Source organism: Varanus komodoensis, unplaced genomic scaffold (assembly GCF_004798865.1).
Source record: "Varanus komodoensis strain SLA01 unplaced genomic scaffold, ASM479886v1 scaffold13_3, whole genome shotgun sequence".
Lineage (NCBI taxonomy): Eukaryota > Metazoa > Chordata > Lepidosauria > Squamata > Varanidae > Varanus > Varanus komodoensis.
Genome location: NW_025335409.1, coordinates 14319876 through 14331832, shown reverse-complemented (window position 1 = coordinate 14331832; position 11957 = coordinate 14319876). Strand labels below are relative to the sequence as shown.

Sequence of the window (11957 nt, the reverse complement as noted above, 5' to 3'; positions counted from 1 at the left end):
TGCAGTTCAACAGTTCAAATCCTTAGTGCTGTGTAATGGAGAGCCCCATTACTTGCCCCAGCTTCTGCCAACCTAGCAATTCGAAAGCATGTAAATGCAAGTAGATAAATAGGCACCACTTCAGTGGGAAGGTAACAGTGTTCCATGCATGAAAGCATCTAGTCATGCCAGCCACCATGGAAGCATCCTTGGACAAGGCTGGCTGTTCATTTTAGAAACAGAGATGAGCACTGCCCCTAGAGTCAGTTAGGACTAGCACACATGTGCAGGGGAAACTTTACCTTTACCTTTACCCCTTAACCTTACCACTATTAGTTTGTGAAGTGCATGAGATAGGCTCAGGAGGCCTCTAACCACTCCAGTGCCATCATTGCCTGTGCATCCTGCAAAGTTAGTGAACTTACTGGCTCAGCAAACTGCTTCAGACACTTGGGAAAGTATTGTGATTTTAAATTCCCCAGATGTACAGCCTGGACTTTACTGCAAGCCAAGCCTTGCTTGGCTACTTGCTACTGGCTGCCTGGAGGTTGTGCATGGCCCTGGACCTCATGCACAGTAGGCCACCACCCACTTTGCCTCTCCCTAGAAGCAGCCCTGTTGTTCCTAGCTATGTTGCCTGGTGTAGCGGTTAAGCACGCAGAACTAGTACTCAGGTGAACTGCATTCTAGTCCCCACTTAGCCATGGAACTCACTACCTGACTTTGGGCCAATCCTAGATTCTCAGCCCATTCCACCTCACAGGAATGTTGTTGTGCGGATCAGACTGGGAAAACGGAAAGGATTATGCAAACCACCTTGAGTTCCTTGGAAGGACATAGATAGGATATAAATATAATAAATACATATGCAGGACCAATATGGTATGGTTGGTAGAAGAAGGGTGGGCAGAAGGTAGATCAGGATCTACTCATGCATCTCTGAATGATTCCTAGTATGTTGGCAGTGATTTCTGACTCCATTTGTTTAATAGTGGTATCAACAAACTGATTCCTCCCCACCCTGCCAAATTATGCTGCTGAAATTTAGAAGCCTGAAGAAAATAAGGAGTGGGAGTTCAGGTAATTAAATTATTTCACCTTCATCCTGTATCAATGTCAAATCTAGCATTAGTCATGTTTGGGGTCATCGAATGGCCCCAAAGCAAACTGCCTCAGGCTAGGCAATGCTGCATATGAAAGGCCCTTGTGTGATGCTATGTTTACCCCAGGAGGTTTGAAGCAGTGTATAAATGGCTGTCATGTTTCGACAATCACTTAATGTTTCCTGCAGAAATGCATCATAATAAAGATCTGCATAACTGTGTTCGGCCTATTGTCCTGCCATCTGTATAACAGTTACTTGATTTACAAACTGAAAATCAGCAAGCTTCCATAGATGGATTTTAATTCTGTTAGCTGGAGATTTGAGCCCTAACTCTTGGCTTTCAAAAAAAGACTTCCTCTGACTGTGACTTAATCTCCTTTTTGTAGCTTTGGTTGGAGTACTCAGTTGGGGTATAAAAGTACCCCACCCCCCCACCCCCACTACTACTACTACTATTATGTAAACTTTGGGACTTCTTTCCCCCATGCATATTTTGGTTTATAGAAAGAAAACTGTAAAAAGCAGGAATTTGAAATTTGGGGAATACTTTTTATTACCCAGATTTTAACAATGTTCCTTGAAAGACTAGATCATAAGTCTACTTATGTGTAAATTACATAACAGATATAAATTAGATCCAGGTACACAATGATGAAGTATTAAACCTCATGTAACTAATTCCTGTGTTCTCTTTAATGAATAATAAAGAAGAAAGAGAATAATTATCTTTATTAATTCAATATATAGAATTAATTCAACATTTTTGTTAGTGATTTGGATAAGGAGGTGCAGAGAATGCTTATCAAAACTGCAGATGAAACAAAACTGGGCTAATACCCTGGAAGACAGAAACAAAATTTTCTGTGTATTATGATAGATTGAAGCACTGGATTTCAACCAGTGCTTTTAAATTTATTAGGGACAAATCCCAAGTTCTGCATCTAGGGAAAAGAGACTCTGTGCAGACTTACACGATGGGGGATACTTGAGTCAACAATACTACAAATGAGAAGGCTCTTGGAATTATAAATCACATGCTGAATATGAATTAACAAAGTGGCGTGGCTGCAAAAATGGTAAATGCTTACATTGGGCTACATTGGTAGAAGTTTCGTTTCAAAATCACATGAAGTACTAGTTCCCCTTTACTCAGCACTGGTTAGGTCTCATTTTAAGTACTGTGTTCAGTTCTGGGCACCACTGTTTAAGAAAGATGCTGACAAATTGGAAAATTTCAAAGGAAGGTAGCAAAGTTGTTTAGGGGACTGGAAACAAAGTCCTATGAGGAGAAACTGAAAGAACGGGTATGTTGACCCTTGAGAAGAGAAGACTGAGGGATGATATAATAGAACTCTTCAAGTACTTGAAAGGTTGTCATGCAGAGGAGGACTTCTTCTCATTCATCCCTGAGTGTACGACATGGAATAATGGGCTCAAGTTACAGGAAGCCAGATTCTGGATGACCTTCAGGAAAAACTTCCCAACAGAGAAATAAGACATTGGTCCCAATTACCTAGGGAGGTCCTGGTGCTCTCCTACTGGAGGAATTCATACTGCAGCTGGACTGTCACCTGTTAACAATAGTTTAACTTAAAGTCCTGCATTGAGCAATTGGTCAAACCTAATGGCCTTATTGGCCCATTCCAACTCTATGCTATGTATGCCTTTTGCATCAGGCTCCAGTTCATTAATTTTGGGGTTCTGGTAAATATAGTAGATCCTACAAACCTGAATTCTGTCCACCTCTATGTTAAAGTGTAGACAATGAGAGTGGAAACTTTAATTCAAATCCACATTCAAACATGAAGCTCACAGGGTAACACCATCTATCAGCATCCTCTAACCCACAAGGTTGTTCTGAGGGGGGCTGGTAAAGGCCCATAAATACCACCATAAGGAGGAAGGGTGAGATTAAATTAATGATAAGAATGCAAGATTGTTTCCTGCTTCCAGATGCAACCCACCTGAAATTCAGTATCAAAAGCTGACAGTCCTACCTTCTAGAGCTTACAAACAATCTTGAAGACAGAGGAAAGATGAGCTGAGTCTACATGCTGGAGACAATGAAGGGCCAGCTCAAGCTATTTTGTTGCCTAAACCATTCCAGCAAATGTCCCTTCCCTTATAAGTCAAAATGCATAATACCCAACATTTTCAACTCTTTTTGCCCCCTAGGCAGAAAATCCTACCATTGTCTCTCCATTTCTGGCATTAAATAGTCTGTATATACATTAAATAATTATTTGCATGTTTTAGGTGTCAGAGGTGGTACCTCACTATGGACATAGTTGGACATCACAACCACTGGATGACATTCAAACCATCACATAAAGGAGGTAAATAAGACAGGAATGCTCTGCCCGGGGTTGTTCAATGTGACATCCAAGCCAGGAATTCTGAGCTGTTGTGGGAGAAAAAACCCCAGAGTTGGATGGCTTCTAAGGCTGGGCTGCCTCTGCTCTGACAACCCAGGATTCTTGGTTCAGAGGTTATGCTAAACAACCCAGAGCCATCAGGAGTGATTGGTTGGGAGAAGGAAGCCCACTTGCTCACTTCCTTAAGACAAGCAAACAAACCTGGATGCCTTTCATCCTAATCAGGCATTCTATTCTGTCATTTGTGTTCTGATAAATTTATCCCTGGCAAAACCTAGGGGAAAAGAAGAAAGGTAACATAGTGGAAGAAAAAGCAAGCTGCAGTTTTGGCTGTGAATAAAATTAGAAATAATGAATAAAATATCCTTTAGAAATACTGGAATTTCTTTCTTAAGGAGGAAGGGGGAGTCACAAAAATGCTTCTCTGCCTAAGAATGGTAGGACCTGGGAATATACCTCACCTACCTAAACCCCTGTGTGTAGAGACCTGGGACTTCTTTACATGAGGCATTTATTGCTCTGACTCACAGGGCCCTTACACAATGTCATGATTCTCCAAATTCTTGCCCATTTTTTCTAGTTCATGACATTTTATAAAATAAAGTTTGCTATTTTCTTAGATGGCACCATTGTTCACCACAAAGGCCTATTGTATTTCCATGATTCCACGCTATACTACAGTGTCACTTTGTGTTGTGTGATATATAGAAAGCAGGAGAGTGAAACTGGGGTTGGGGGCAGGCCTTGTGAAAGATGCCCTAATTCTTCTGCAAAGAAAGCAGAAGGAGCACCCTTGGTAAAATGCCAGTTATATGCTTCATGAAGTTCTGAAGCACAAACTTTCTCCCCACAGTCAGTAGAAAATATAATGCAATGCAATAACTGCCCAGCTCCAGTAAACATGCAGGAGTGCAGTGGCAGGTGAGAGATGCTGAAAAGTATAAAGCTGCTGTGAGTGAGGAAAAGAGGTAAATGAAACTCCCTACTATCAGAATAATATACGCAAAAAGGAAAGATAGGAGACCGAACAGTGATGTGGGTAGCAATGGGTAACAGCCAGATGGCCTTGAAAGTAAACGCAATGCAGGATGACATAAACATTTGTGTGGAAAGGCCCTGTATTCACACTGGGGTGGGGAAATCTGACTGCAGGAGAATTTGTCAGGGAACTTTTCCTGCTAAATCATCTGCATTACATATCTGTTTAAAGGGGAAATAAAAACATGCCGCTATGCAGTGCTGGAAAAACAGTAAAAGCTCAAGTTAAATTGAGTCCAATAAATGTTCTATTTCCCAAGAAGGTAACTAGGCAGCCCATGAATTATCATAGTAGAATAGGGAATGTCAATCTAAAAGCCAGTTCTTGAAGTTTGCTGCTGCACTGGTTAAACTGTAACACAGGTAGCACACGGACCCGGTTGTCAGTGTTACCACATTCATTCATTACAGAAGTTATTGATTAATAGTGAGCGGGGCCATACTGGGAATACAACGTACAGTTCTGGTCATGGAGCTGGGGAACATACAGTAAAGGACAACCAAAGTGAATACCTACAACCTTAGAACACCCTAAGGTAACAGGCTAAAGAATTTTGAGGCTTTTTAGTTAAGAAAAAGATATTTGAGGTCCAAATTATGGTAAGAAGCATGGACACCTGCCCATTATCTCTGCTTTACTTCACTGGCTGACATTTGCACGCAATGGGGAAACCCAATGCAATGATGTTTCCTGATAGCTTTTTAAAACCACACATTACTAGGAAGGCCCTGGGGAGTGAGTCAGCAGCACCTCTGCATCTGTGCAAAACATGCAGTAGGGAAGGGGCCATTATCATGTGGGGTCATGATACATTTTTGCAAAACTGAATGGTGTGGAGTGGCTAGAGACAGGCGGGCTGCCTCTGCATACTGGTTGCTGGGGAACACGAACAGAAGGGTGCTAATGCACTCATGCCTGTTCCTAGGAATGTCTGATCTGGCATGGTCACAAATGCCTTAGTTGCATCCCATTTGGGCTATTGTAAGCTGGGCTATGTGGGGCTGCCTTTGGAAACTTGCTGTTTGCCACTTTGCCTTGTTGTTCCTCCTCCCTCCCAGCCTCTTTCTTCACTATTTCTTACCCCAGTTCTTTCCCCAACTTTGTCCCTTCTCTTTGTTTCTAAACATGCTGTTTCTCTACCCTTTCAAAAGTGTCGACTGGTCCAGAATGCTGTCGCCACACACGGTTGACTGGCCCCAGCTTTCAGAAGCTTTGCAGGCTTCGGGTCTGTTTCTAGCAGAATTAAAAGTGCCAGGTATAACCTGTAAAGTTCTATATGACTTGAGACCAGGCAACCTGAAAGACCACCTTCTCTCAAAAGTACCTGAAACTGAAGATCTTCTGGAGAAGCTCTTCTTTTGTGACTACCACCTTCAGAGGCTCATTAGATGGCAACACAAGGGAGGGTCTTCTCAGTGGCTGCTCCCCAGGTTGTGGAACTCTCCCTTGAGGGAGGTCAAGTCTACCCTTTCTCTGCAATCCTTCAGAAGGCAGGCAAATACCACTCTTATTTTAAAAGGACATTGGCTGCTTCTGTTCTTCAATCAAGATTGTGTTTTAATTTTTTTTATTGTTTAAACTATTTTGAACTGTTTTGTAAGCTGCCATTTTTGGTAGAAAGGCAGGAATCAATCAGTCAGTCAGTCAATATCACCTGTCAGAGGCTCCTTACCAATGGCAGGGATGAACACTCGGACCCACAGGGAAGATTAAATCGCCTTGAACCCCAGCATTTTTATTGGTAAGATCACCCAGGCCCCCTGCAGTTTACAACATGCTACCAGGTAGTGACCCTCTCAGCCAACTACAAGTTTTTAGAACATAGAGTTTTTTATTCACATGACATAGCAGCTGGTCAGGTGATGACAAAATAAGGGGAACACAGTGAGAAAGAATGTAAGAGATCTGCAGAGGAGACTTAATACAATAGCTTTGATTACAAGCGATTAACATCACTATCACTGAGGCACTGGGATTATTGTGGGTCTTGGGATGCAAATGAGGGTGATTGCAATATTGCTAGAAAAGCTTGTCTGGCCACCTAATCACTTTTGTTTGTTGTTAGCCCAAGTACAGCCTTGGGAGCCCCATTCTGCAAAGGCTTTTCCAACCAAAGTTAGTAGCCCTCTCTTAAAGGAACAGCTTGAAAATAACACTAAACAGAAGCCTGTCTTGGAATTCTGGTACTTTCTGAGAAAAAGGTGCAGAGATGTTGCATGTTTGATTTATAACACAAAGGCACATATAAGGAACCTTTTTCTACCAGGATTTATCTGCATTTCCCCAACACGCCTCACTATTTCTCTCCTCCCCTCATCTTTAACTTGTTTTTGACAAGCTAGGACCCCATGGCAGCCTTGATATAAGTAACCACATCCTCCATGGGAGTCATTTTGTGGTGTTTCTCAGATTCCCAGGGCTGGAGACCTGTACCAACACCTGAGGGCCTGAGGGCATCATGTCTGAGGGCACCCTGAAGTTTGGGGTGAATCTGCTCCTTGGGTTTCTCCAGGGAGGCTGGGCTTGACATCTAATACCTCCTGTCAAAGTATCTCCCCTCCTCCAGTGTATCCTTCAATCAGAAATGATGGCAGGTGTCAGAATCCCGGAATCTCAATTTGAGAAGAGGGAATAAAACTCGGGTTCGTGGGAAAGACCAAGCGTCCAAACCATCTGAGGCTTTATTGTATTTACCCCAAGGTTCCTGCGGTACACTCACGGTAATGCAGCATTACCGGGCAGGCAGAGATGAACTCTGCTGCAAAGCTTCAATACCATTACAGGGCATTTATAGGCACACAGGTACAGGGCAATTGATGACCGAATGCAGAGATTACAATAAGATTCTGAGGTCATCACATACAGAACAGATAAAGAAATGTCAGTCAATCACACTGTAACAATGAGATTAGTATTGACACTTAAGTTGAGTAACTTGAACCCATCTCCAGGTCTGCTCAGACATGCAAATTCAAGCCACTAGAAACTATTCGTGATAAGCTCAGACCCTTATCTCACTCTAAACATTCTGCATGATCAGGGCACATGAAGCCCTCTGGGCTATCAAAAGATTATTGTAAACTGAATTCCAACAATGACTATTTATAATGGATATTTGGGCTAAAATGGCCTACTGTAGCCTACAGCTAAAGGTGAGAGAAAGGAGGGGGGGATGCCATTTTAAACAGTGACAGCTTGGTTTTGAGAAGGAAGACAGGATTTGATCCCACAATGCAAAGACACACAAGAGTAATGCTTTTCAGACAGGATTTCCCCAAATTTTCCCAACACAGGAAACTGAGCAATGGAGGGGTTAGGGGAGAGTTTCCATGTGGGTGCTGGGTGCTACATGAAGAGATTCAGCCAGCAGAAGGAAGAGGAACCACTCTTTCTGGTGCCAGCTGAATCATACTACACTTAAAATATCTGCAGAGAAGCCAAGTGAATCAAAGCATTCAGCTAGTGCTGGGAGGAGTAGCTTCTCCATCCCAAGAGAGTCGTGGAATGCTGTGTCTCCCTTGGTGGGGAGAAAAGTTGAAATGGTGATGCCGGGGAAGTGACCACATCCCACAGATGCCATCCAGTGAATGGACAACAAAGGGGGCAATCAAGCCCTCACCCACACCTATTTTTGTAGCTCTGCCTTACACTATACATAGATAACATTTCAGGAGTGTAGCTTATATTGGGTTACATACCACCTATTTTGCATTGTTGATCAGCACTGAGCAAGTTAGGCTGACCGCTCTGCTACCTGCCATGATCATCTTTGCTTGAAAGGAATTCTGTTGAGAAGAATGTTTTAAGAACTTGAAGAGTTACTTGAGTGAAATTAGATTGCCAGCCTTTCTAATACCCACTCAAACTGTGCCTTTAACAGAAATGTGGCTCTCTCCATGGTACATAAAGCTTCACCTGCTAATCACCGCTGCATATGAACAGGCACGCATGTGAGCAACCAGTCTTTTTTCCAGGTTAGATGGCAATGTTTTGATCACCTTGTATAGTTTCATGATTCTGGAACTGACTTCAGGTCACATCAGTGGAATGCAAGTTTCCATTGTTGACTTTATGTCACATTTTAGAACTTCTCACCTCTGGTTACAGGAAAAGATGGGATTCAGATGTAGCCAAAACAACTACATCCCACCAGGAACTGAAATCCATCCCATAAGACAATCTTCATGAACTGCATGCTCTCCAGATATACAGTACTTCAATTTCCATCATCCCTAGCCAGCAGGACATTGTGAATCACGGGAGTTGTATCCTAAGGCATCTGGATGACACCAGATAGGTAAGTGCCATAAACAACTGAAAAAAGAAATTGTAGTCAAGAAACACCCAATTTCTAGGCTGTATTATCACCAATCTATATAACATGCAATTTGTTCATTTTTATGTTCTTCTACTGGAGTTCAAACTCCAGTGGGGGATAAAAACAATAAAAAATTATTAATGCTGTGCAGGTAGGTGCAGCTGCTTCCAGTTATGTACATTAAAAAGGACAGAGAAGTCATATATGCTAAAAATAAATTCAGTTGGGATTAATGTGGATAGTAGCAAGATACTGATCTACTGGTTAAAACAGATTTTTTTTTAATGACTGCTTAACAATGATCGCAAGTCAGTCTTCTGCATGTGTTTTTCTGTTCTTTGCTGTTGTGTAGTAGAAATACTTTAATTTTTCTGATTATCCAAATATGTCAGAAGAAATAATTTCATGCCTTGTATAGATTTATTCAATCAACAAGTCCACATTAAATACAATTACTGTTCTAAGTGTATTAATACCAAGGGTTTTAAAGCTTGAAAAAGTAATACTTTTTATCATGAATCCCTTCGTGTACTTTATACAGAATCAGAGTTACAGCAACTTCACTGTTTTTAGCACAGCTTCCTTCCTTCCCCTTTAATGCAGTTATGTAATAGGGAACATTGAGCAAAAAACGTATAAAGCTGTTGTAACCTACCCTGGGCCCTACTGTCTTTGAGATACATCTCAACAGTTGTGTGTCTGCACATGTGTGTATTTTACAGTGAATAGCCAAATTTTGGTGAATGTTGAAGTTTTTAGGTGAGGGGAAAGAATACAAATGCCATTTTGTAAAATCCTTCCAAACTGGTCTATATTTTCTCACTCTTTGGACAGGTACAAGTGAATTCTGACAATCCCATTTTGGTGACTCAAAATTCATGGCGCCTCTCTTGACTTGCTGGATATGAATGCCATTTGTTCTGTTTCCAGATCAAGTGCTCCTGGAGTTAGCAATCAGAAAAGATTGTGCAGGTATTCTGCCTCCCCCTCTGGTAGGGGACTGTGACCTCCTGGCAGTTCCCTTCTTTACAAGGTTTTCTGAGGAAAGGGTCTTACTGATAGTCCATTGCTTGAGGAACTTGTGAGCCTTATGGTCATGGAATCCCACCTACCCCAGGGCCCTAGTAGAAGCATTAGTTTTGTTACCATATAGCCTTTCATGTGGGGAAGAGTTTAGTGAGAAATCCCTGTTAAAACAGCAAGTTAAATGTGCAAAGATTCAAAGAAGTTTATCTATGACAAAGAGGGAAAGCAAACCTAACCAAAGGGAAGGCAACAACCACATGTACAAAACAGCAGGATCTCAGCTCAGCCCCTTAGCCAGAGGCAGTCAACCATTTCTGACGCTGGCAGTCTAGCCAGCAAATCAGAAAACTGCCTAGGGGTTGGACGAACCTTCTTAAGGACTGTAAACTTAGCTCAGATCAGTTGCATTTTTGAAGACAAGATAACCTTAGGTTGCAGGGGCAGGCTATTGACTGATCCAATGCTCTAGGGGACACTGTGGAGCTACAACATAACACTCATCCTGGTGTACAGTCTTATTCAGGTTTGGACAGAAGGAAGATTTACAATCCCCAGCACTGCCCAATAAGGAGTTCGCCCTTTCTAAACATGCATAGGATTTCCCCCTCAGGACTTTCTGATATTTTCTGTTGTGGTTCCCTTCTTTCCAGTGAATGTAAGGATAACTGTGGACTGTTGCATGCAGAAGAGGAAAAAACTTAGATAAGTGCCAGTAAACCACTTGCAAAATGTTTTCCTCTTGCCATTGACAGAACCGCTCTCAAATCAGGTTCTGTGCCAGGTTCTAAACAAAACAGGTCAGCTACCAAAAGATTCACAGCCTATTTTAATGGTGCAGTTCTACAGAAGTTTAGACAGAAAATAGTCCTTCAACTCCTACCATTCCCTGGCCATCCATGCTGGGACTTGCAGAACTTTTTCCTGTCAAAAGATCCATAGGATTGTACTCTAAGATGAGACGGCAAATTATCTGGAACTGTTAACGTTCAAATGCTGGATGGATCTTTGCAATCCTTTACCCTTTAGCAACACAAACTATCTTCAGGTGTGTATAACCTCACTGAGGTGGCAATCCTGTGCATGCTTAGGTGGGAGTACTGGCATATTTGTCTGGTTACACTTGAGTATGATTGCTCTGTTCATCAGAAAATGGTACCGTGATGTACTGCTAATGCAATTGCTCCTCATACATATTCCATTTTAGAAAGTCAGTACTGAAGTGGCACACAAGTATACCAGCCATGCAAGCTTCACATGAAAGCACTGACACCCTGGAATACCATTCTAGGATGGCTGAACAAGGACTGTGTAGGTATCTTTATGAAAACTGTAAGTAGCCCCAAGTTGCATTTTATGCTTTAATAAAAACTCTAAATGGCTCTGGCAATCTTTAAATAGATTATTGCAGAGCACCCTTTGTGGGGCTGCCAATGAATGTTCAGAAGTTGCAGCTTGGGCAAAATGTGGCAGCTAGATTATTAACGGGGACAAAAAGAGCAAACATAAAAGGCCAATTTTAGTCCACCTGAACTGACTGCCTGTATGCTTTTGAGCCCAAGATACTGGTTATAACCATAAAGCCCCACATGCCTTTCCTGACCTCAATTTACTTGGGCATTACTATCTACAACTAAGCTCTTCCTTCAACTGCCACCCAGGCAAGGAAGCAACAAGGAAGAGGGCCTTCTTAGTAGCCCCAAATTATAGAATTACAGTGGTACCTCGGCTCACGAACACCTTGGTTCACGAACAAATTGGGTCACAAACAAAAATTTCATTAAAATGTTGACGTGGGTTGCGAACTCCGCATTGGGTAGTGACCAAGATCACAGTCATCTCCCCGCACCCAGAGTGGAGAGATGGCCATGACTGCAGTTGCTTTCGTGCAGGGAAGGTGTGCGTGATCAGAGGTGAGCTCCTGCAGACAAGACGGGCACAATCTTGGCCATCCCTCCACAAACCAGCACGATCGCAGCCATCTTCCCACCCCACCCGAGTGGGGAGATGGCCGCAATCGTGCTGGGGGCGGCGGGGGAGATGGTCGAGGTCGTGCCCATCTCTCCCTCCCCAGTGCACCATTTGTGCCCGTCTCTCCCTCCCCCAGTGCACCCATGA

At 42.6% G+C, this 11957-nt stretch overlaps 1 long non-coding RNA gene across 1 annotated transcript; it reads left to right on the top strand.

Moving 5' to 3' along the window:
• Positions 1 to 3344: 3344 nt before the first annotated feature.
• LOC123020081 lies at positions 3345 to 11503 on the top strand. Its single transcript, XR_006414025.1, has 3 exons — positions 3345 to 3420; positions 8606 to 8795; positions 11047 to 11503. It is a non-coding gene; the product is annotated as an uncharacterized LOC123020081 (long non-coding RNA).
• Positions 11504 to 11957: the final 454 nt, after the last annotated feature.